The sequence below is a fragment of the Pseudophryne corroboree genome, chromosome 4 (genome assembly GCF_028390025.1).
Source record: "Pseudophryne corroboree isolate aPseCor3 chromosome 4, aPseCor3.hap2, whole genome shotgun sequence".
Lineage (NCBI taxonomy): Eukaryota > Metazoa > Chordata > Amphibia > Anura > Myobatrachidae > Pseudophryne > Pseudophryne corroboree.
Genome location: NC_086447.1, coordinates 502620763 through 502648131, shown reverse-complemented (window position 1 = coordinate 502648131; position 27369 = coordinate 502620763). Strand labels below are relative to the sequence as shown.

The following is a 27369-nucleotide window of genomic DNA, read 5'->3' as shown; positions in this document are numbered from 1 at the left end:
TTTTGGGAGGCACAAGTATTATTTATATATTTTTAAAAATACTATTATTATTTATTTTTATTTTTTTAAATGGAATGGTAAAATGCCGAAAAAAAATGGCGTGGGGTCCCCCCTCCAAAGCATAACCAGCCTCGGGCTCTTCGAGCCGGTCCTGGTTCTAAAAATCCGGGGGGGGAAATGGACAGGGGATCCCCCGTATTTTTAAAACCAGCACCGGGCTCTGCGCCTGGTGCTGGTGCAAAAAATACGGGGGACAAAAAGAGTAGGGGTCCCCCGTATTTTTTACACCAGCATCGGGCTCCACTAGCTGGACAGATAATGCCACAGCCGGGGGTCACTTTTATACAGCGCCCTGCGGCCGTGGCATTAAATATCCAACTAGTCACCCCTGGCCGGGGTACCCTGGGGGAGTGGGGACCCCTTCAATCAAGGGGTCCCCCCCCCAGCCACCTAAGGGCCAGGGGTGAAGCCCGAGACTGTCCCCCCCCATCCAAGGGCTGCGGATGGGGGGCTGATAGCCTTGAGAAAATGACAAGAATATTGTTTTTTCCTGTAGTACTACAAGTCCCAGCAAGCCTCCCCCGCAAGCTGGTACTTGGAGAACCACAAGTACCAGCATGCGGGAGAAAAACTGGCCCGCTGGTACCTGTAGTACTACTGGAAAAAAAATACCCAAATAAAAACAGGAGACACACACCTTGAGAGTAAAACTTTATTGCACACCTGCCGACAAACACATACTTACCTATGTTGACCCGCCGACTGCCACGTCTCCAGATCCGACGATCCGGGGTACCTGTGAATCAAATTATACTCACCTCAATCCAGTGTCCAGATATAAATCCTCGTACTAGGCAAAACAAATAAACGCACACCCGGACTAGCGGACTGAAATGGGTCCCATGTTTTCACATGGGACCCCTTTCCCCGAATGCCGGGACACCACGTGACTCCTGTCACAGAGGTCCCTTCACCCCTGGCCCTTGGGTGGCTGGGGGGGGGACCCCTTGATTGAAGGGGTCCCCACTCCCCCAGGGTACCCCGGCCAGGGGTGACTAGTTGGATATTTAATGCCACGGCCGCAGGGCACTGTATAAAAGTGACCCCCGGCTGTGGCATTATCTGTCCAGCTAGTGGAGCCCGATGCTGGTGTAAAAAATACGGGGGACCCCTACTCTTTTTGTCCCCCGTATTTTTTGCACCAGCACCAGGCGCAGAGCCCGGTGCTGGTTTTAAAAATACGGGGGATCCCCTGTCCATTTTCCCCCCGGATTTTTAGAACCAGGACTAGCTCGAAGAGCCCGAGGCTGGTTATGCTTTGGAGGGGGGACCCCACGCCATTTTTTTCCGTGTTTTTTCCCGTTTTTAAAAAAACGGAACAAAATCCGTCAAATCGGCCGTTTTTCGTCAGCGGGACTGTCGAATCCATTTTTTATTGCATATGGTCAATTTCGGCACCCACTTGCCGAAATTAGACTGTCGAATTGTGTCGAATTGAAAAACGGTCGAAAAATTGCCGCGATTCGCCGCTAATTGCATATACCCCTAAGTCAGTAGAGCAATTTAAACATGCTTTGGATAGGCATATGAATATTCTTACAAATAAATAAGGATCAAATAGGGTTAAGTTTACCAAAATGTAAAAAAAAAACCCCCAGCAGACTAGATGGACCAAGTGGTTCTTATGTGCCGTCAATTCTATGTTTCTATGACAGACACACACTTTTCCCATATTACATACATTTAGCTATTGTGAAGCTATAAAGGATAATAACAGAGTATGAGTTATTATTGTCATTACTACATTTTAAAGTGGAACCAGAATGCACAGCAGTTGAGCTATGACAAGTAGATGTAGGCAGTCCAAGAGCAAGAACTAGTGTGTGACATCCTGGCTTGGTTTCCAGATTGAGCTGTCAGACTACAACATTTTTGCTCCCAGATGAGGTTTGCCTACATGTCACAGCTCTGCTACTGTGCAGACTCAAGAAAGACTGCCCAAGAGGGAGAATAGCTTGCTGGAGGAAATGCACTCTCCTTGGTGAGTCGGGTTCCAAGTTTTTTGTTGTTGCTTACAACAGAGTATAGCACTATGCACTAAAGCAATAAGTAATGTAAAGAGAACATGGGTAACAAATTCATTTTAAAATAATAATTATGACAGTATCAGGAATAGGTTTTTTAAGTTACTATACATATATGTGTTTGTTTATATTGGATTCACACAAGCATTAAATGGAAACAAAGAGGGAGGAGAAAAGAAAGGGAATAGACTAATAAACAAAGGAAGAATTAATAACCTCACTGTCATATTTTTGCAAGATATATAAATAATTTTGATTTATTAATTAGAAACACTTAGGAATGCATTTTCCAAGCCACACCGGTCCAATCCCACTATAAAGACACTGCCAAGATAAATGTCATAGCCTTCCTTAATTTAACACATGGGATCAGATGAATGAAAATCCAATTCCCCTTCCACTTCTCAAAAAAGAGTGTCTTACTGCTGGGAAACAAAGAAATGATTTTCTCCTGGAAATGAATCAGAAGACACACCATATTTCGGTAGCCAGAATATAATTCAACTGAGCTCGGTATAAAAAGTAAAAAAAAAAAAAAGTTCAAAATCTATCATATAAACATTGTTTAAGGGAAAACTGCATTCCTTTACAGAGCTTGCGGATCAGAGAGTGTCCAGGCTGTGTTGATGCTCACAGCTGTGAAATAGGCAGACCCAATGTGAGTGGACTTGGTGATGACCTGTGCATACAAATACAAACCGGAACTGGACAATTAGAAATTCCTTCATTCTTCATAAGGTAGGACATCTGCTTTATACTGCTTGATGTAATGGATTATGTAAATATTTTTACAGCAAGCTAATAATTTTTCCTTTACTTGGAATCATAAAAAATATGTGAGGTGGCAAGGAGCACAGAAGACTGAAATGTTCATTTGAATCCTAACAAAGAAAAATACCTGAACTCGACTAAATAATCACAAAAACATACACGAACAGCAACACAGTGCGTCTGCTTAGAACGTACTTGTGATTTAACGAAATACTTAACTTCAATATATGTACAATTCAGTACACATTTACAGAAGTGGATTTGGCAGACTGAGTATTTCAGCTCAAAGTAAAATAATCAGTGAAAAGAGTTTGCTTGCTTGCTGAATGTCTCTGTGGCTGGAGGCCTAAAAAATGTTTAAATGACTGTGCCAAGAATCATATGCAAGGTACTAGTGACACAGAACAAAAGTATATTGTGAACCAGCTACTATGACACAAGTGACACATCGGGATTGTGAAACTAGTTAATATGTATAACTAGGATTCTGAGTCAAACATAGGAGACTTAGGTGTCTATTTACTAAGCCTTGAATGGAGATAAAGTGGACAGAGATAAAGTACCAGCCAATCTGCTCCTAACTTTCATTTATCAAATACAGCCTGTGACATGGCAGTTAGAAGCTGATTGGCTGGTATCTTATCTCCGTCCACTTTACCTCCATCCAAGGCTTAGTAAATAGACCCCTTAATAGTATGCAAGCATTGTGATCAAAATCAATAGTCAATGTACAATTGTAAAATACAAATGTAATTTAAATTGGACTAAAAGTTAATGGCAGTAGGCATATGAATAAGACATTATTAAATTAGCAGATAAAAACAGGAATAAAGATTACAGTACGTAATACACACATTATAGTGTTTTCTGTTATGAACAGTAGTATAATAAATTGTATATTTAGTAGATTGCATTGTTGAAAAGTCAATGAAGTGTTATTTATGACACAGTATGCAAGCGCTCTTTATCAAAACTGTATGTACATGCCTAATCACATTAATTAGATTGACTGAAAAGTCAGTAGTTCATCCTTTCAAATCATTTTTAAACATTAATATAGACCCATGGCAGAACAGATACAAATTTATCACTGTGCGCACTAAATAAGAAACCTGTTAGTTTTAAATGTAGGATTTATTAAGGACAAACAATTATTTGTTTAAGTATTTCAAATCCAAACAGCATCACTAGAGAGTGCAGGTACAATATGGTGCAAGGCCCAACACCTAAAACTGGTGCACTGAAGTCATAAACCATTATGTACATTATACTGGACTTATACTATGCGCCCGTGTTAAATAGATTTTCTATTGCCAATTATAGAAGCAATAGAGGTTTTTTGTTCCACCCAACTTAAGAAAATATTGCTGCTGATGATGAGTGATGCTCAGCTCCCCAGCAATACCACCTAGATATTTGAAGAATGTTGTTTGGTTTCCATTAACGAGAATGTTTTCCTGCAGATCACGTTTTCTGCTTTAAGGTGGTGCCTGCCACTTGAGAGTTATTCATTTTCTTGACTGCAAAAAAGAATATATGGCATGCAAACTTGCAGCTAGTAGAAAGGGAAGTACTGTACATGGGTTTTGTTTTTTTTGTTTTACATATTTTGGAACAATAGTAACCTGACTTTAAACTCAAAGACAAATTTATTTTTGTCTCCACAAGTATAATATAGGGAAAGTCCACTTGAAAAGCAAGTAATTAAAACTCCAAGGGGCAGATGTATTAAGCTTGGAGAAGTGATAAACCAGCGATAAGTGGAAGGTGATAACGCAATAGCCAATCAGCTATTAACTGTCAATTTACATACCAGAGCTGATTGGCTGGTGCGTTATCACCTTGCACTTATCACTGCTTTATCACTTCTCCAGGATTAATACATCTGCCCCCAAATTACAGTATAGTTATTTGTCCAGGTAGAAACCCTAATTTATTATTAAAAAGGTAACTTCTTATTGTATGCATATTATGAAGATGCTTACATCTTCTCACACCAAAGTAATACAGGTTGAGTATCCCTTATCCAAAATGCTTGGGACCAGAGGTATTTTGGATATCGGATTTTTCCGTATTTTGGAATAATTGCATACCATAATGAGATATACACACAGCCTGAAGGTAATTTTAGCCAATATTTTTTATAACTTTGTGCATTAAACAAAGTGTGTGTACATTCACACAATTCATTTATGTGTCATATACACCTTATACACACAGCCTGAGGGTCATTTAATACAATATTTTTAATAACTTTGTGTATTAAACAAAGTTTGTGTACATTGAGCCATCAAAAAACAAAGGTTTCACTATCTCACTCTCACTCAAAAAAGTCCGTATTTCGGAATATTCCATATTTCAGAATATTTGGATATGGGATTCTCAACCTGTAATCAGTATGATACCAGATTTTTGGAATGACAAACAGAATAAATGGACAAACTTACCCAAAGTTTACAACAGATGCAGCCATATATGTGAGTCTGGTGAGTTAGTCCATATTCTTTAAAGCACCAATAATTTAGAAGGCAAAACTAAAGGGTATGGGTCATTGGGTCGACCCAACTTAGGTCGACACTCATTAGGTCGACCACCGCAGGTCGACATTGCCATTAGGTCGACATGCATTATGTCGACATGGTCGTTTGGTCAACATGTACTAGGTCAACAGGTCAAAAGGTCGACATGAGGTTTTTAAAAATAAAAGATTGTGTAACAAGATCAAATGCGCCTGTTGGATAAGTGTAGTAGTTTCAACCCAAACTACTAAACAACACACAAAAGGAACAAAATCACCACTTTATCCTTCGGCGCTGTTGGTAGGACAAAAGACAATTTCAAGAATCCACCTCCTCAAGTGTTCCTCCAAGCATGAGGTTTTTGACTGTTTTGGTGTCGTTTTCTCCGTAAAGTGACGGGGAACCCAAATTAGTGCACCGTGTCCCTCGGCACAGATTACCGTTCCAATCGTAGTCCACGTGGATCGTTAAGTATGAAAAATTCCAAAAAATGAAGAAGAAAAAGTGAAAAACTCATGTCGCCCTTTTGACCCATCGACCTAGTACATGTCGACCTAATGGCCATGTCGACCTAATGGCATTGTCGACCTTCAGTGGTCGACCTAATGAGTGTCGACCTAACAACCTTAACCCAAACTAAATTGGTTTTGGCGTTTAAATGATTGTCACTCTAGAAATATGCTGGGATCTTGGTCTTGCCTATATCTCGTAGGCTATTATTTAAGGCTCCATGTATTTTGTTAGATTTGGGGAAAAATATATCAAGAAGTGATTTTATCAAACTAACTTTTTCAGCTTTTTTGGCATTTATGAAACCGCCAAACTTATTAACGGCTAAGACTATAGCAAAACCAGCAAAAACAGTGTACTTCTGTGCAAAAATCTGAGCACTATTTAACCAACTACGGGGTATATGCAATTGCGGTCGAATTCGACACAATTCGACAGTCAGACACCCTCCCGCCAGGACCCGAATTCGACATATTCAATAAAAAACGGATTCGACAGTCCCGCTGTCGAAAAACGGACCAATTGACGATAGGGTGCGTCCTGGATCCGTCTTCATGGACGGCACAAAAGTGTTTAAAAAACCCAGAAAAAAAAATGTGTGGGGTCCCCCCTTCTAAGCATAACCAGACTCGGGCTCTTTGAGCCGGTCCTGGTTGTAAAAATATGGGGGAAAAATTGACAGGGGATCCCCCGTATTTTAACAACCAGCACCGGGCTCTGCGTCCGGTCCTGGTGCAAAAAATACGGGGGACAAAAAACATAGGGGTCCCCCGTATTTTTCACACCAGCACCGGGCTCCACTAGCTGGAGAGATAATGCCACAGCCGGGGGACACTTTTATACCGGTCCCTGCGGCCGTGGCATTAAATAACCAACTAGTCACCCCTGGCTGGGGTACCCTGGAGGAGTGGGGACCCCTTAAATCAAGGGGTCCCCCCCTCCAGCCACCCCAGGGCCAGGGGTGAAGCCCGAGGCTGTCCCCCTGATACAAGGGCGGCGGATGGGAGGCTGATAGCCAAGTGACAAAATAAAGAATATTGTTTTTTGTAGCAGAACTACAAGTCCCAGCAAGCCTCCCCCGCAAGCTGGTACTTGGAGAACCACAAGTACTGTATTGCATTGTCGAATAATTTTTTTGTGTCGAAAATGCCCCGTTTTTCGACATTTGCGGCAATTCGACCGCAATTGCATATGGCCCTACTAGTGCATAGATCAACTGCGGGACTGATGATAAAGGGGATCTATAGCCACTGGGGATTTGTCACTGGGAGTGTCAGGGAATTTTTTGCCATAGTAAGCTTATTGTCACAGGGGGTTATATCTACAAAGGAGATATATAGACACTGGGGTAGGGGTGGATAATGCTACAATGGGGTACAGAGATGGGGGAGGGGATAATTCTGACTCAGGAATACAGTGAGAGGGAAGTGCTACATGTGGGTCAATTGCTAGTTCTATGGTTACAAGGGTGATTGGTATGGGTGTGGTTCATCAAATCGACAGTGCCTAGGTCGACAATGTTTCGACCTATAGGTCGACAGTCACTAGGTCGACATGGATGGAAGGTCGACAGGGTTTCTAGGTCGACATGTGCTAGGTCGACAGGTCTAAAGGTCGACATGAGGATTATTATTTTTTGTGTCGTTTTCTTCGTAGAGTGACCGGGATCCCAAATTAGTGCACCGCGTCCCCTCGCATGGCGAGCGAGCTTCGGGCATGGTGCCTTCGCTCTGCTACCGCTTCGCTTGGCACACTTTACCGTTCCAATCGTAGTCCACGTGGATCGTTAAGTATGAAAAAAATAGAAAAATGTGAAAAACTCATGTCGACCTTTAGACCTGTCGACCTAGCACATGTCGACCTAGAAACCCTGTCGACCTTCCATCCATGTTGACCTAGTGACTGTTGACCTATAGTGGTCGACCTAAACATTGTCGACCTAGACACTGTCGATCTTCAGACCGGATCCCGATTGGTATATGCTACAAGGGCGGGGAATGGTGCTATAGCAAACTAATCTATCCGGCCCTAGGAATATTTGTTTTGACAATAACAGTTAAATAAGTGTATAAATGCTTGTTATTGGATTAATGAAATTAAAAAAAAAAGTGGTTAACCAAAATTGGTGCAAATGTATAGCTTTAAAATAAAACCTGTGCCAATATTTACAAGTAATCCAATATTTATTTATGCGACCATATTATACTAAATTTTTTTGGGACTCTAATATTTTATGTAGTGTTGTGTAAAAGTACTTATCTTCGATCTACTAATTTTCTTAATCTGAAGGAATACGGTACATTAGAAGAGATTCAAAACCCCATAGAGGACACACTGACTGCTACCAATGATCTCCAAAATTGCCCACCTACCTTATAGATGGTTTGTAAATAAAAAGCAGTTTCACATCCATCAGTGATGTTCATGCTGTGACTATAGCTACTGTAAGTAACATTGGTGGTAATTCCAAGTTGATCGCAGCAGGAATTTTGTTAGCAGTTGGGCAAAACCATGTGCACTGCAGGTGTGGCAGATATAACATTTGCAAAGAGTTAGATTTGGGTGGGTTATTTTGTTTCTGTGCAGGGTAAATACTGGCTGCTTTATTTTTACACTGCAATTTAGATTCCAGATTGAACACACCACACCCAAATCTAACTCTCTCTGCACATATTATATCTACCCCCCCCCCCTGCAGTGCACATGGTTTTGCCCAACTGCTAACAAAATTCCTGCTGCGATCAACTTGGAATTACCCCCAATGTTTCTTACAGTAGCTATAGTCACAGCATGAACATCACTGATGGATGTGAAACTGCTTTTTATTTACAAACCATCTATAAGGTAGGTGGGCAATTTTGGAGATCATTGGTAGCAGTCAGTGTGTCCTCTATGGGGTTTTGTATCTCTCCTAATGTACCGTATTCCTTCATTTAATGGCAGTCACTCCAAAGTTACTCTTCTCCTGGCACACCCCCTGTTTTACTCAGATACATATCCATCTGTTCTCCTATCCATGAAGCCCTGGATGGATGGAGATAGAGTGGATGGAGTTAAATTACAAGCCAATCAGCTCCTAACTGCCATGTCACAGGCTGTGTTTGAAATATGATAGTTAGGAGCTGGTTGGCTGGGACTTTAATGCCGACCACTGTATTTCCATCAAAGGCTTATTAAATAGACCCATAACTTTTTGCTTTGATCTCCTACATATTTCAGACTCAGCTTGTCTTGATCTTGTGACCATGACCTTGTGTTTTGTTGTCATGATTTCTGGTCCTTATGGTGTCAGCAACTGCCAAGGTTTGGGTTCTGTGTATATCACATTGGAAAGCCTGTTACTACTGTACCTGGTAACTCCACATGTTAAGTGAATCTGCACTTACCAAGCAGCAGTTTACTATCTTCCAAAGGTTTAGACATTTTCCTGAATCCATAGTGCCCCATTATACAAGTACAATTGAAAAACTTTAAGAAATGCAAAATTATATAATCCCACCAATCTATTCTAACAAACATGTAATTGCAATTTTTACACAAAAAGCAAATCTGAGATGATCAAAACGCTACTGATTACTATTTTGCAAATGAAGGCACATGAGAAAGTACAATGAACAAAAACACAGTATAATGTAAATTAATGGTCTGAAAGCTTGATAGCTGTACAAGAGCAATAATTTACCAAACATGGATAGAGTTTAAACGAAGGAAAGTTGTAATAACAAAAGTATGAACAAATGAAATGAAACAAAAGAACACATACATTTCAGGACTGTGGTTTAAATTTAAACTTTTTCAAATTTTTGTCATTCCAAGACTTCCATGCTCTGATGAAAAATTCAAAACACAAATTAGTTCTGAAGGAGTAAAAGTTGGCTTCTAATAACATCCTAGTATAGTCATTTTACAAGATTTAAAAGGCATAATAAAATAACCAGAATTGCATTATTATGAATCCCAATGAAATAACCTAAAACAGCTTCATTTTAAATGGGCAAATCTCAAGCTACATTCTTCAGACTGCATCTTTGAAATTAAGAACTCTCACTTTCTGTGCAGAAGCAGAATGAATGGAAACGTAAAAAAAAAATTAAAAGATTTTATATTTACATTGTGCTGGTCATGGTGAGATTTCTCTACACACTGCTATGGGCAAAAAAATGAGCAACAAAAAACTGATTTGAAATTGTATCCATTATTTTTCTTTTGCAAATGTCAAATATCAGGTTCCTCTGATCTGGCTTGTCATGCTAATAGAAAAATGTGACAATCTTAACTCAAGAATCTTGGTATCTGTGCCAGTTGCATAATATTTCTTGATATTGGCTGAACAGTCTAGCCAACTAATGTATTCTTATTGAAAGTGATACTAAGCACATGGTTTTAAGATGAAACTCTCACAGAACACCTGGGGAACATTGGTTTGGAAAGTTTTACAATGTTATATGCAACTTACAAGAAAATATCAACTGTCAAAACAAGAGCCATATTCAGACAGAAGTATGAGTCAGAGCCACTAAATACAAAGTAAGGGCACTGGTAAGTACAACTTCAGTACAACAAAGATAGAAGAGGGTACAGCTGTGTGGCAGCTTCTGTTTCCACCAACACTCTCAACAACAGATAAAGTTACAGATGGGTCCTAGGTCATCTGTGCAGCGATGCGTACGCATGTGAGCATGTATTGCGGCAGCGACTATTCGCAGCTGTCCGGCACTAGTCGTGGGTGCGACTGCATTATGCATTTCCAATGGGGCGCGTGCACATATGGAAAGCACGTGCCAAGTGGCAAGCACTCTTATCATGGTCACATTGCCGCGAATAGTGACATAGATGAGAATGAGCACATCTGCATATGCTTAGGACTTGCCAAAATATCCCTTTAATCTGGGACACCTATCATTTACACAGGTTCTGTGGCTGGCTAAATTCGAGCCTGTATTTCTGCCACAGAACCTGTGTAAATCATGGGTGTTCCAGATTAAATGGATATTATGTTATTCCTATATACAGTACTGTATGATAGAAGTTCCATGTTTATTCATTTATAGTATTGTATTTTTATTATAACTGCTCAGAATTACCAAGTAGAAATAAAGTTTGCAGTATGCCAATCTCAGAGTCCCAGTTCTATAAACACTATTTTGAAGGGGATGCAATCAATTTGCCGGCTTTCGGGATCTCGGCGATCAGGATATCGATTCCGGAATCCCGAAAGCCAACAATGCCGACAGACGATAAAATAGCTGCAAGAAAAAAAAAGCTGTTTATGTGTTAAACATCTTGGCCACACTAATTATAGGCATATTAATTACAAAAAAAAAATGTGTCAGTGCTACAGTACCTCTCTAATGAAGTGGACATGATACACAATGCAAATTTGCCCTTGTGAAGGTTGATGGTCGGCCAGAGCTCCTTAATGTACTGTACAGTGTACATGCCTACTGTCTAGTATGAGATAGGAGATATAAAACTATGAAGAGACGGACTTACATTGAAAGTAAAAGATGAAACTCAATCTCTGCGTACTCAGTTGTGGTACAAGACTATTGCTTCACAAAATAAGGAAACCCCCCCTAGCAATGTGCCTTCTCTCTATCTCTCTTTACAAAAGTTTACACTACTAAACAAAAATAACTGAATCTATGCCCCTACTACTCCATTGTTAACAAGTAAGCCCCTTCTCTTCACTCAATTTCTACTGTTGTGCTCATTATAAAAAAAAAAAAAAGACACCATCAATTTAGAGGTAACTAGTTACACCAGAGCCAACTGAGGGAAATGGCATCCCCAAAACAGAATTTTGCCAGTGCCATTGCTTCCCCTGTGAAAAGATATAAATTTTTTCTTCTATCCTTAAATATTTATTTTATTTATTTATTAACAGTTTCTTATATAGCGCAGCAAATTCCGTTGCGCTTTACAACTGAACACAATTAGAAGACAAAACCGGGCAAAAACAAACAGTCCTAGAGGTAGGAGGGCCGTACTCGCAAGCTTACAATCTATAAAGAATTTAGTGTCATATTTTTTTCACTCTAAAGAGTAGTTTATATGAGAATTGCGAGTACTAATTATTGCTAGGTTTATCATGTATTCAAGAGTGTAGCTACTATAGGTGCAGGGAGTGGAGCTGCTATGGGGCCCAGAGCTGAGAAGGGCCCACCTTCCCTGCCAAAGTTACATGTGTTATATATATTTTTACCATTGGGTGATACTTAGGAGACCTTACAAACTTATGCGTTAGGGTCTAGAATAAATCTATATAGCCCTGGAACTGCTCATTGTAAAGTGGTATAAAATGAACTGGAGGGCATTATAATGTTGCATAATATGAACTGGGGGCTCTGTAATATGCTATACTATAAAATAGAGATACTATAGTATGGAATAATATGAACTGGGAGCACTCTACGTCATAATGTAAATCGGGAGTACCGTGTTGCATAATGTGTACTGGCAGCCGTACAGTGTGACATAATGTGAATTGGGGGTACTGTGTTGCATAATGTGCACTGACAGCCCTACGGTGCAACATAACAGGAATTAGAGCACTACTATAGTTCATAAAATAAAATAGGGCATTACTAAGGGGCATAACATTATCTAAGGCACTACTATGGTTCAGAAAATGAACTAAGACACTTTTATAAGGCATATAATTAACAAATGCTCCAGAGACATGTCTCTCTAGAAGCATTGGGATAGGGGCCCTTTCAAAATGTTGCTATAGGGCCCTCAGTGTTCTGGCTAAGCCCCTGCATGTATTTAATGTGGATTTATTGTTATTTATAGATATGGATATCATAGGCAAATGAGGGGGGGGGGGAGGAGCGGTTGCCTGGAAACCTCCCTTCTCTTGGTAAGTGGCTAAAATTATAACAACAATAGCAATGGTATATAATATGATCACTAGAGCTGCTGCAACATCATGCAGTGTAAGGGACAGAGCAGAGATGCTGCCTAGTAGTAGCAACTTCTTCTACCAGGTTTGCTGTGTGTGCACTGGACCAAAGAGTAGCCACCAAGAAGAAGAGACAGGAGCCTTACCACGAGAGTGTGTGCTTAGAAAGTGCAGTACTGGTTCTATTATGAGCATGTATTTATTTATTTTGGAATGTTTAACATTTTCCTAACCACTTATTTAGATTATTTAAATGGTTGCTACAGCCAATACTAGAGACTATCATTCTATAGTGTTAAATATTAATACTGTATTCCATACAATATCCAGTATATAAAAGAACATTGTTTACATTAACGTCCAGGGTCATTACTGGGTTCTTCTACCACTCCCCCAGACTCCAGCACGTTCTCTAATGTTCCTCAGAATGGGTGGACTTCATTTGGAAACCCACCTCTAGGAATCCTGCGTTTGTCACTGGAGGTCATAAACAGAAAAGGCTTCTGTAGCTGGGTCAATATGAATAACTCCAACAGAAAATAATTCAGGTAAAAATCTGCCACTGGAAGATCTTAAACAGAGAGCACTAGTGGCGTCAGCAAGGACAGGGAGGACATGCCAAAGCACACATGCACGCTACTGGTGTGTGCCAAGACAGGCTATAATAAATTAGAAGAGACACTTATGAATGGGTAAGGAGGAGCCAAGTGAGACAGTGACTACATATGTACCTAAATAAATTGGAAACAAATGTCTCAGAATCTGCTCCTAAAAAAAAGTAAAATAAATAAAAATCAATTTACTATGTGATAGGTATAATTTAAGAGGAAATATGTAATAGATATAAAGGGAACATATATGCTATTAATAAGAAATATTTATTTTCACTTTATTATTCTGCATTTCCAATAGACAATCTAAAGAGGTAATTCAATTATCCCAGATAGCTGTCACTATATTGTATTACCTATCCAGAGGCAGGAGAAACAAATCTCCAATAAGTGCTGTGTTTTTGAGGCCGCGATCACGTAAACACATGGATCCGGGAACTTTTCCTGGATCCTGTGTGTTTTGCATGAAAGCAGGTAAAATAACAGGCTTTATTTGAATTGCCCCAAAGAAAAACTTGGCAAAAAAATAGAGAAAAAGGCAATTTTTTCTTTTTTTCTTTTTTTTCAGTCAAATTTACCGCAATCGATTAAATTTCCCCCTAAATCTAAAGTGGAAATGTAATTATTGACATCAAGTGTTGTTGTTGGGCTGCTTCTTGCTTGCTTACAATAAAATTAAACATATCCCTAATGACTGTATTGTCATGTGCAATTGTAGAACATGTGCTTGGTGTTGCTGTAATAATTGAACAAAGGGCCCGATTCAGACCTGATCACTGCTGTGCATTTTCACACAGCGGGCGTTTATTGATGGACTGCGCATGCATATGCAATGCGCATGCACGTTGCCAAACAACAACAGGCATCGCCAAACAGCGACAAGCTGGTGCGAAAATTTCAATCTCACTGCCATTTGCAAGCTGATTGACCTGAAGAGGGCGCTTGTGGATGGTAACTGACTGTTTTCTGGGAGTGTCAGGGAAAGTGCAGGCGTTGCCAAGCGTTTTCTGGGAGGCTATGTGAGGTCAGCTCCGGACCCGATCAGCCTGTTCTCGTCGCACTGTAGGAGTAAGTCCTGGGCTGCACACAGACTGCACACAGTGGTAAAATCATTCGATTTCATACGGTGAGTGTGGTACAAACGGATTTGCAGCTGTCTGCTGACTGAGGAACATTTTTAACATGGCATACACATGCGATCCACACTTGCATGGGCGAATTTACACTCCCTTGGTCGGCGACTATCTGATCACAGGACAGCAAAATAAGCAGCACAGCTATCAGATCTGAATTAGGCCCAAAGTTTCTTAGTTCTGCTGTTATCTCTTTTTTTTAATACATATAATTTGCATAATAAATGATAGAACTCTTTTTATATGATGATTGTGATATGTGATTAGTACAGTTATGTAAAAATAATGTCTTTTATGGTGAAAACATTTCCTGTCACTTTTAGATCAACTACGTCTTGGTCGATTGTATAGTATAAGTTTCACAATTATCTATCAGACTGCATGCTTTTCATGAAAACACTATGATTCAATCTACTTTAGTTGGAAAACCATCTATTTATAACAATTCATTATCATTTTTACTCCTGTAAACATTTTAATAGTAGCATCCCCAACATTTTATTAGATATGTAGGCTTAAATTAATTTGAATACAGGTTGAGTATCCCATATCCAAATATTCCGAAATACAGAATTTTTTGAGTGAGAGTGAGATACCTTTGTTTTCTGATGGCTCAATGTACACAAGCTTTGACTAATACACAAAGTTATTAAAAATATTGTATTAAATGACCCTCAGGCTGTGTGTATAAGGTATATATGAAACATAAATGAATTGTGTGAATGTACACACACTTTCTTTAATGCACAAAGTTATTAAAAATATTGGCTAAAATGACCTTCAGGTGAGGTGTATAAGGTGTATATGAAACAGAAATGCATTATGTGCTTAGACTTGGGTCCCATTGCCATGATCTCTCATTATGGTATGAAATTATTCCAAAATACAGAAAAAGCCGATATCCAAAATACCTCTGGTCCCAAGCATTTTGGTTAAGGGATACTCAACCTGTATAAACAACATAATAGAAAGGTTACATAATTTACAGATTATACTCACTTCAGATTAAGGTTATGTACATAACTGAAATTAATACACTGCCACCTAATAAAAATAAATTTCCTGAAGTGACACTCTCTGTTACCGTAGCCCTAGGGCAGGGTTGGACTAGTCCATGGCCGCAAAGGGGCAATCCCCGGTAGGCCCCACTGCCCGAGAGCCGCACCCCTCCTCTAGGTGCTAGTATCATGGATGAACATGGGTGCTTTGTTAGTTTCCATGGAAAATACACCAAGATCAGCCCATCTGCCAACCAAAGTGGGTGCTCCTGGCACACCCATGTCCCTTCCTTTATAAAAATAAAAAAAAGACCCTGTTCTTTTAGCATGTCCTCTCTAATGGTTGGCCAAGTCACTTTGGTGCCTGACCACACTATCTCAGGTGGATAGCCACACCCCTTCAGCTTGGGCCCCTACCACTGCATTTCCTGGTGGGCCAACACTGCCCTAGGCTGTACTATATGCAGCCATATTTCCCAGACCACCAATATTTCTGCCATCATTTACTGTAGAGTAGGTTAACTTAATGGATTAGCTGGTTAATACTACTACTACTAATAATAATAATAATACAGGTTGAGTATCCCATATCCAAATATTCCGAAATACGGAATATTCCGAAATACGGAATTTTTTGAGTGAGACTGAGATAGTGAAACCTTTGTTTTCTAATGGCTCAATGTACACAAACTTTGTTTAATACACAAAGTTATTAAAAGAATGTATTAAATGACCTTCAGTCTGTGTGTATAAGGTGTATATGAAACATAAATGAATTGTGTGTATGTACACACACTTTGTTTAATGCACAAAGTTATTAAATATATTGGCTAAAATATACCATCAGGCTGTGTGTATAAGGTGTATATGAAACATAAATGCATTCTGTGCTTAGACTTAGGTCCCATCGCCATGATATCTCACTATAGTAAGCAATTATTCCAAAATACGAAAACATCCGATATCCAAAATACTTATGGTCCCAAGCATTTTGGATAAGGGATACTCAACCTGTAATAATAATAATAATAATAATAATAATAATAATAATGTATTATACAAGATAAACAGAAAGTCTAAAACAGGGTTAGATCTCAGAAACCTATTATATAGAGAAAGCCTACAGTTGTCAGTGGCATCACTAAGGGTCTGCAGCATGCACCATTTGTCATCTCCAAGGGAGCGACACCAAAATGCCAGCTTCTCCTAAGTGACCTGGAGCCGGATGCTGCACTGTGATGCTAGTGTGCACTGCCTAGCTTCCAGTCATTGAAGAGGAACCAGCAGTGTGTGGCTAGTCTCTTGGGGCAGTCCAACATCTCTGGGAGTACTGGGCACCGCTTCCCCCCCCCCCTCCCCCCCCCCACCCCGAGTGATGAAATGGGGGCATGCCACAGGCAATGCCCATTTTCGGTTACACGCGCCCAGGGTATATTTGGCACACTGAGTGACACTGTCCTCAGTGATGTCATTAATAGTTCTCTATATTCTACCACTCAAAACCACTGTATAACTACTTCTACTCTGGATCATGACCTCTTCCAATGCTGGTGGCATACGTGTAGGTATAGGGGGTGAAACTGTTACGGGGACAGGGCCACCTCCCAGACCTCCCTCTGTACCTCGTTATGCTGGCAGCCATGCATTCACCTCCATGAGTGGATTCTTTTTTTTTAGCAGTGTGCTGCTGCACTGTAGGCTAGTCTGCTCCCCCGAAAGACGGAACCGACCAGGACAACAGATGTGCCTGCAGCAGCACAATGACAGAGAAGAAGCCTTCCGTGGTGATCTGGAGGTGAGCGGTGATGGAGGGGGGAGTTTTACATCAAGAATAAATAAATCCAGTATGTATATTCACACACAACAAAAGCATAGGAACAAGCATAGTTATAGCACAGATATGTGGTTTGACAGTATAATAAATGCTAGAGGCACATTATACTATTTATACAGTACAAAAAATTATACTGTTATGAAGTATCATATGTACAATGAAAATCACATTTACAATACAAATAACTAAATACAAACATCTGCAGTCTTCTTCATTAAAAACAAGTAAGAATATTTTCTCCTAATACAGACCAAATGGAAATGTCAAGTATATACAGAAGGTCTACAAGCTCATATAACATTAAGGCCACACTCATGAATAAAGCAATATCAGTGGGAGTGGTGAAGATGCGTCATCAGTGTATCTCATTGTACCAGTCTTCTTTATTATCAGCAACAGGTACATCTCCTGGACCAGAGGTTCTTAAACGCGGTCCTCAAGGCACCTCAACGGTCCAGGTTTTAGGTATAGCCATGGTTCAGCACAGATGGTTAAATCAAATTGACTGAGGTGCTAATTAAGTCACCTGTGGCCACGCATGGATAAACTTAAAACCTGGACCGTTGGGGTGCGTTGAGGACCGTGTTTGAGAATCTCTGTCCTGGCCTATCTCAGCAATTATTATGGGAAAAGGTCCTTAGTTTATTCACACAATACTGGCAGAACTACCTCTCCAGTTGAAAGGGCTCCTAAGTGTAAGGTGTGTATGGATACAGGCTTACATTTTTATGTGCATGCACATGGAAATACTGTAAAACAGATGTACAGTACATCCAACTTTACATCGGCTTCTATGTAACAAACCTTTGCAGTGATATACCACTGGGCAGTGACAAGTGGTTACTAAGGGGTACATTTACTAAGCAGTGATAAGAGTGGAGAAGTGAGCCAGTGGAGAAGTTGCCCATGGCAACCAATCAGCACTGAAGTAACATCTATAATTTGCATACTATAAAATGATTCAGAGCTGTTGATTGGTTGATAGGGAAATTTCTCCACTGGCTCACTTCTCCGCTCTTATCACTGCTTAGTAAGTGTACACCACAGTCTAAGATGGAAGAATGTGAGATGTAGGTAGTGCATTTAAATACTTTTTAATTCCTTTCAGTTCTGTGTACGGTTATTGATGTGACCACTCTGATTGATCACAACCATATTGGCGGATCAGACATATAATTGTTTTGTATACACATGACTGATCCAAATGATTGACTGGTTGGACATGCCAGATCATCCAGCATGTCCATCTGATGTGATATTTTGAAGTTGCAAGTCGGCCGCACCTGGCAGTATATGAACTGCAATGGCTGACAGATGGCTGCAGCAGTGCATACGAACAGACATTTCCCGTTTCTCCCCTAAGGAAGAACGGGGAAATGTCTCCTCCCCAGGGTAGGAATGTTGATATTGTGGTCAATACACTGTGAAATATCTATCTACTAGGCTGTCAGATAAAATGTCTGTCGGTCAGACAGGCATTCCATCGAACAGTGTCTGCCCAGCATTAGCAAAGGCATTTTTTATTATTCCTTCAGCTTTGCATCCATCCTTTAGAACAAATCTGCACACACAGTGGTGATGAGGGGAACATCCAAGAGTAATTTATAAGAAATGCTTTGTGGAATTTATATATATATATATATATATATATATATATATATATATATATTTATTTATACCAACTGAAAAAAAGACGCACTACACCAAGTCCTGAATCCAAGGGTGCCAGGTCCAATGATAATATATCCAACAGTCCACACCATGAGGCTAAAGCAGGGGCTATATAGCAGACAGGACCAGCACTCCTTTAAATGAAGTTTAATACTTTAGAAAAGTTCTGTGCAAATTCAGCATGATTGACAGTTCATCCAGTAATATAAAGATATAACATCTCACAGTTTACCTGGGGTCCTCAGACCAACCCAGTCACAGTTCCCAACAGCTGTTTCGGCCCATGCTGTCATCAGGGGAGTATATATATACTGTATATAGTATATGGAATGGAGTTTACAATCTATGGGTCAGATGTATTTGGCCTGGAGAAGTGATAAAATAGAGATAAGTGGAAGGTGATAACGCACCAGCCAATCGTTATGGGTTTGAAAAATGACAGTTAAGAGCTGATTGGCTGGTGCGTTATTACCTTCTACTTATCACTGCTTTATCGCTTTTCCAGGCTTAATACATCTGCCCCTTTGTAACCTACCATGTGTACACACACATACACAGTATGTATTTCAGAATCCAGTTAACCTACTAGTATGTTTTTGGATTGTAGGAGGAAACTGGAGTACCTGGAGTACTGCAATAAGGAATCCCTGGTGGACTGAAGGAGATGCCGATGCCTTTGTCGCATTATGCATAAGTAGCTGAAAAGTCATGCATGCGCAGTGGCTGCCAGGTGTCCATAGGGGCAGTAAAAGGATTGCATGTGTGATTACGGGTTCGTATAGAAGGATTTTTTATATTCAGGTGGCACACTGCACATAATAATAAATATGCTGCTTAGTCATATATTGCTCAGCTTCCTCCATCCCTCAACCATGCATTCAACAGTCCCACCTGTTTCCTGATGCTCTCTCCTGCCACATTCTCTTCCTCTTCCACATGCCAGATTCATTTTTCGCATAAGCATTCCATTGCTGATACTAAGTGTGGGAATCTCAGATGTTTAGAAATGTAGCCATTATAAGAAACTGATAGTCTCTTGTTTGGAGGTGATAGGTGAAGTTGTGTCATAATTCTAACTGCTTACAAAAAAACAATTAGGTCATGCATAAATAAATCTATTTCAAGTATTTTAGGAAACATTGTACAATATAATAGTTGCATAAGTAGTGGAAATGTTTGGAGGTTTTCACCAATAAACGATGTATAAATAACCTTCAGTTCCCTCAGATCACCTTCCTTCATGCTGTTTCACATCCTGCTGTGATTAAGAGAAATGTACTGAAGGGCTGGCAACAGAAATGTTATTCCTAACATGTGGAAAGTAAAACTCCATTTGGAGAGGTGGTCTGGTACATAGGTTAGGACGTTGGCCTTGTGGATTTAATTTATGCCTGCCTGTTTAATCTCTGAGACATCTATCCATGATTATATTATCTTTTTCTAATTTATTTCAACAATGAAGTCGGCTACTGAAATTGGCTTATAGAAAACAGGGATATTTTGTTATCTCAGACAATTGCATTTTATTTTAAATTGAATATAAACCTTGAAGGGGGAAATAAAATCACTGCTTTTAAATGTATAAACAATATAAAAAATCAATACTACAGCTCCTAGCATAATAAAATACATATAAGTCATTTTGAAAATATACATGATATGAAGGCATACAGATCATAGAACATCTCGCTAACTTTAAAATCTGTGCAGTGTAGGGTAGTGCACTTATAGGGACCGGATGTAATGGCTTGAGAAACGGCCGGAGCTCCGAGACTCCGGCTGAACTCGTACGTTTTTTTTTAAAGCAGCAAACATTTACAAGGCAAAACCTGGTTGATTTTACCTTGTAAACGATTTTTCTGCTTTAAGAAAACGTATGAGTTCAACCGGAGTCTCGGAAAGCAGGCCGTCTCGCAAGCCATTACAACCGGCCTACGTTCTGATTTATGGCACTGAAAATCATTAACTTAGAACATTTACATTTCTATAATTCAAATTATTTGTAGTAGCATAACTGTCATTGGTATAGGGGGTGCAGTGCCAGGGAGACCAAACTGCACCTAGCACAGACCACTGTCCCTACTTGTGCAGCACCTCAGCTCAGCATGTTTATCCCGAGGTTAGAAAGATGGCACAGTACAGTAGCTAGAAAAGATTCTGTCACTGTACCAGTCTTTCTCTATCGTCCTAGTGGATGCTGGGGTTCCTGAAAGGACCATGGGGAATAGCGGCTCCGCAGGAGACAGGGCACAAAAAGTAAAGCTTTTCCAGATCAGGTGGTGTGCACTGGCTCCTCCCCCTATGACCCTCCTCCAGACTCCAGTTAGATTTTTGTGCCCGGCCGAGAAGGGTGCAATCTAGGTGGCTCTCCTAAAGAGCTGCTTAGAAAAAGTTTAGCTTAGGTTTTTTATTTTACAGTGAGTCCTGCTGGCAACAGGATCACTGCAACGAGGGACTGAGGGGAGAAGAAGTGAACTCACCTGCGTGCAGGATGGATTGGCTTCTTGGCTACTGGACATCAGCTCCAGAGGGACGATCACAGGTACAGCCTGGATGGTCACCGGAGCCGCGCCGCCGGCCCCCTTGCAGATGCTGAAGTCAGAAGAGGTCCAGAATCGGCGGCTGAAGACTCCTGCAGTCTTCTAAAGGTAGCGCACAGCACTGCAGCTGTGCGCCATTTTCCTCTCAGCACACTTCACACGCAGTCACTGAGGGTGCAGGGCGCTGGGGGGGGGGCGCCCTGGGAGGCAAATGTAACCTATATAAAGGCTAAAAATACCTCACATATAGCCCCCAGAGGCTATATGGAGATATTTAACCCCTGCCTGGATTCACTAAATAGCGGGAGACGAGCCCGCCGGAAAAGGGGCGGGGCCTATCTCCTCAGCACACGGCGCCATTTCCTCTCACAGCTCCGCTGGTCAGGACGGCTCCCAGGTCTCTCCCCTGCACTGCACTACAGAAACAGGGTAAAACAGAGAGGGGGGGCAAATTTATGGCGATATTTTGATATATATAAAGCAGCTATAAGGGAGCACTTATTATAAGGCTATCCCTGTTATATATAGCGCTTTTGGTGTGTGCTGGCAAACTCTCCCTCTGTCTCCCCAAAGGGCTAGTGGGTCCTGTCTTCGTTAGGAGCATTCCCTGTGTGTCTGCTGTGTGTCGGTACGTGTGTGTCGACATGTATGAGGACGATATTGGTGTGGAGGCGGAGCAATTGCCAAATATGAGGATGTCACCCCCTAGGGAGTCGACACCAGAATGGATGCCTTTATTTATGGAACTACGGGATAGTGTCAACACGCTAAAGCAGTCGTTTGACGACATGAGACGGCCGGACAATCAATTAGTGCCTGTCCAGGCGACTCAAACACCGTCAGGGGCTGTGAAACGCCCTTTGCCTCAGTCGGTCGACACAGACCCAGACACAGGCACTGACTCCAGTGGTGACGGTGACGAATCAACCGTATTTTCCAGTAGGGCCACACGTTATATGATTTTGGCAATGAAGGAGGCGTTACATTTAGCTGATACTACAGGTACCACTAAACAGGGTATTATGTGGGGTGTGAAAAAACTACCTATAGTTTTTCCTGAATCAGAAGAATTAAATGACGTGTGTAATGAAGCGTGGGTTGCCCCTGATAAAAAGCTGATAATTTCAAAGAAATTACTGGCATTATACCCTTTCCCGCCAGAGGTTAGGGAGCGCTGGGAAACACCTCCTAGGGTGGACAAGGCGCTAACACGCTTATCTAAACAAGTGGCGTTACCCTCTCCTGAGACGGCCGCACTTAAAGATCCATCAGATAGGAGGATGGAAAATATCCAAAAAAGTATATACACACATGCAGGTGTTATACTACGACCAGCTATAGCGACTGCCTGGATGTGCAGTGCTGGGGTAGTTTGGTCAGAGTCCCTGATTGAAAATATTGATACCCTGGACAGGGACAATATTTTACTGTCGTTAGAACAAATAAAGGATGCATTTCTTTATATGCGTGATGCACAGAGGGATATCTGCACACTGGCATCACGGGTAAGTGTTATGTCCATTTCGGCCAGAAGAGCTTTATGGACGCGACAGTGGACAGGCGATGCGGATTCAAAACGACATATGGAAGTTTTGCCGTATAAAGGGGAGGAGTTATTTGGAGTCGGTCTATCAGATTTGGTGGCCACGGCTACAGCCGGGAAATCCACCTTTCTACCTCAAGTCACTCCCCAACAGAAAAAGGCACCGACTTTTCAACCGCAGCCTTTTCGTTCCTTTAAAAATAAGAGAGCAAAGGGCTATTCATATCTGCCACGAGGCAGAGGTCGAGGGAAGAGACAGCAACAAGCTCCTTCCCAGGAACAGAAGCCTTCCCCGGCTTCTACAAAAGCCTCAGCATGACGCTGGGGCTTCTCAAGCGGACTCGGGGACGGTGGGTGGTCGTCTCAAAAATTACAGCGCGCAGTGGGCTCACTCGCAGGTAGATCCCTGGATCCTGCAGATAATATCTCAGGGGTACAGGTTGGAATTAGAGACAGATCCACCTCGCCGTTTCCTGAAGTCTGCTTTACCAACGTCCCCCTCCGAAAGGGAGACGGTTTTCGAAGCCATTCACAAGCTGTACTCTCAGCAGGTGATAGTCAAGGTACCTCTTCTACAACAAGGGAAGGGGTATTATTCCACTCTTTTTGTGGTACCGAAGCCGGATGGCTCGGTAAGGCCTATTCTAAATCTGAAGTCCTTGAACCTGTACATAAAGAAGTTCAAGTTCAAGATGGAGTCACTCAGAGCAGTGATAGCGAACCTGGAAGAGGGGGACTTTATGGTATCCTTGGACATCAAGGATGCGTATCTCCACGTTCCAATTTACCCCTCACACCAGGGGTACCTCAGGTTCGTTGTACAAAACTGTCACTATCAGTTTCAGACGCTGCCGTTCGGATTGTCCACGGCACCTCGGGTCTTTACAAAGGTAATGGCCGAGATGATGATTCTTCTTCGAAGAAAAGGCATATTAATTATCCCATACTTGGACGATCTCCTAATAAGGGCAAGGTCCAGAGAACAGCTAGAGATGGGATTAGCACTGTCGCAAGAAGTGCTAAAACAGCACGGGTGGATTCTGAATATTCCAAAATCCCAGTTAATGCCGACAACTCGTCTGCTGTTCCTAGGGATGATTCTGGACACGGTTCAGAAAAAGGTTTTTCTCCCGGAGGAAAAAGCCAAGGAGTTATCCGAGCTTGTCAGGAACCTCCTAAAACCAGGAAAGGTGTCTGTACATCAATGCACAAGAGTCCTGGGAAAAATGGTGGCTTCTTACGAAGCAATTCCATTCGGCAGATTCCACGCAAGAATTTTCCAAAGGGATCTGTTGGACAAATGGTCAGGGTCGCATCTTCAGATGCACCTGCGGATAACCCTGTCTCCAAGGACAAGGGTGTCTCTTCTGTGGTGGTTGCAGAGTGCTCATCTATTGGAGGGCCGCAGATTCGGCATACAGGATTGGATCCTGGTGACCACGGACGCCAGCCTGAGAGGCTGGGGAGCAGTCACACAAGGAAGAAACTTCCAGGGAGTATGGACGAGCCTGGAAACGTCTCTTCACATAAACATTCTGGAACTAAGAGCAATATACAATGCTCTAAGCCAGGCAGAACCTCTGCTTCAGGGAAAACCGGTGTTGATCCAGTCGGACAACATCACGGCAGTCGCCCATGTGAACAGACAGGGCGGCACAAGAAGCAGGAGTGCAATGGCAGAAGCTGCAAGGATTCTTCGCTGGGCAGAGAATCATGTGATAGCACTGTCAGCAGTGTTCATCCCGGGAGTGGACAACTGGGAAGCAGACTTCCTCAGCAGACACGATCTTCACCCGGGAGAGTGGGGACTTCATCCAGAAGTCTTCCACTTGCTGGTAACCCGTTGGGAAAGACCAATGGTGGACATGATGGCGTCTCGCCTCAACAAAAAACTGGACAGGTATTGCGCCAGGTCAAGAGATCCGCAGGCAATAGCTGTGGACGCGCTGGTAACGCCTTGGGTGTACCAGTCGGTGTATGTGTTTCCTCCTCTGCCTCTCATACCAAAAGTATTGAGAATTATACGGCAAAGAGGCGTAAGGACGATACTAGTGGTTCCGGATTGGCCAAGAAGGACTTGGTACCCGGAACTTCAAGAGATGATCACGGAAGATCCGTGGCCTCTACCTCTAAGGAGGGACTTGCTTCAGCAGGGTCCCTGTCTGTTTCAAGACTTACCGCGGCTGCGTTTGACGGCATGGCGGTTGAACGCCGGATCCTAAAGGAAAAAGGCATGCCGGAAGAAGTCATTCCTACTTTGATTAAAGCAAGGAAGGAAGTAACCGTGCAACATTATCACCGAATTTGGCGAAAATATGTTGCGTGGTGCGAAGATCGGAGTGCTCCGACGGAGGAATTTCAACTGGGTCGGTTCCTACATTTCCTGCAATCAGGATTGTCTATGGGTCTCAAATTGGGATCTATTAAGGTTCAAATTTCGGCCCTGTCGATTTTCTTTCAAAAAGAATTGGCTTCAGTCCCTGAAGTCCAGACCTTTGTTAAGGGAGTGCTACATATACAGCCTCCTGTGGTGCCTCCAGTGGCACCGTGGGATCTCAATGTGGTTTTGGACTTTCTAAAAATCTCATTGGTTTGAACCACTAAAGAAGGTGGATTTGAAATATCTCACATGGAAAGTGACCATGTTTCTAGCCCTGGCTTCGGCCAGGAGAGTGTCAGAACTGGCAGCTTTATCTTACAAAAGCCCATATCTGATTTTCCATTCGGACAGGGCAGAACTGCGGACTCGTCCGCATTTTCTCCCTAAGGTGGTGTCAGCATTTCATCTGAACCAGCCTATTGTAGTGCCTGCGGCTACAAGTGACTTGGAGGACTCCAAGTTACTGGACGTTGTCAGAGCATTAAAAATATATATGCAAGGACAGCTGGAGTCAGAAAATCTGACTCGTTGTTTATATTGTATGCACCCAACAAGATGGGTGCTCCTGCGTCTAAGCAGACGATTGCTCGTTGGATCTGTAGCACAATCCAACTTGCACATTCTGTGGCAGGCCTGCCACAGCCTAAATCTGTAAAGGCCCACTCCACAAGGAAGGTGGGCTCATCTTGGGCGGCTGCCCGAGGGGTCTCGGCATTACAACTTTGCCGAGCAGCTACGTGGTCAGGGGAGAACACGTTTGTAAAATTTTACAAATTTGATACTCTGGCTAAGGAGGACCTGGAGTTCTCTCATTCGGTGCTGCAGAGTCATCCGCACTCTCCCGCCCGTTTGGGAGCTTTGGTATAATCCCCATGGTCCTTTCAGGAACCCCAGCATCCACTAGGACGATAGAGAAAATAAGATTTTACTTACCGATAAATCTATTTCTCGGAGTCCGTAGTGGATGCTGGGCGCCCATCCCAAGTGCGGATTATCTGCAATAATTGTACATAGTTATTGTTAACTAATTCGGGTTATTGTTGAAGGAAGCCATCTTTCAGAGGCTCCGCTGTTATCATACTGTTAACTGGGTTTAGATCACAAGTTGTACGGTGTGATTGGTGTGGCTGGTATGAGTCTTACCCGGGATTCAAAATCCTCCCTTATTGTGTACGCTCGTCCGGGCACAGTACCTAACTGGAGTCTGGAGGAGGGTCATAGGGGGAGGAGCCAGTGCACACCACCTGATCTGGAAAAGCTTTACTTTTTGTGCCCTGTCTCCTGCGGAGCCGCTATTCCCCATGGTCCTTTCAGGAACCCCAGCATCCACTACGGACTCCGAGAAATAGATTTATCGGTAAGTAAAATCTTATTTTTCTGTTGTTTGTACATGTGCCATCTTTCCAGATTTATTACCAGAAAGATGAACTAGAACCTTGTGCAGCTGGATGAGCATGCTGAGCTGGTAGACCACATGGGCATGCACATTGTTATAGGTACGGGAGATGGGACCACATTATGGCTGGGGGTCCCCTGGAAACAGCTCTCGTCCCTTTCAGCTCTTAAGGCATGTAGTTATGTGATCAGTCACATTACTGATGGCTACATTCCGCCCCCGCCCCCCTCTATATCCCGATAGTCAACATGAAACTAGCAGAGACGTTTCCCACTCATGGGTGGCCACGACACCCATAAAGTGGGAATAGAACCTGTGGCAAGCACAGCAGCGTGGCGATCGCAGCGAACCCGCAAAAGGCTTGTTGCTCTCCCCCCCGCCCTGCCGGCATTCCGCCGCCGGGATCCTGCAGTCGGTATGCTGACCGCCGGGATCCCCAGCGGCGGTAACGCGGACCCAACCCGCTCTTAATACA

At 42.2% G+C, this 27369-nt stretch overlaps 2 protein-coding genes across 2 annotated transcripts in view; one reads left to right on the top strand and one right to left on the bottom strand.

Moving 5' to 3' along the window:
- Window positions 1-27369, bottom strand: part of NT5DC1 (5'-nucleotidase domain containing 1) — a 702933-nt gene that overhangs the window by 454437 nt on the left and 221127 nt on the right. The window lies entirely within an intron of this gene.
- The window catches only part of COL10A1 (collagen type X alpha 1 chain), a 107879-nt gene continuing 83099 nt past the window's right edge, over window positions 2590-27369 (top strand). The window contains exon 1 of the mRNA XM_063917165.1: window positions 2590-2822. The gene's annotated coding sequence lies outside the window, so the exon portion shown is untranslated. The remainder of the gene's footprint in view (window positions 2823-27369) is intronic.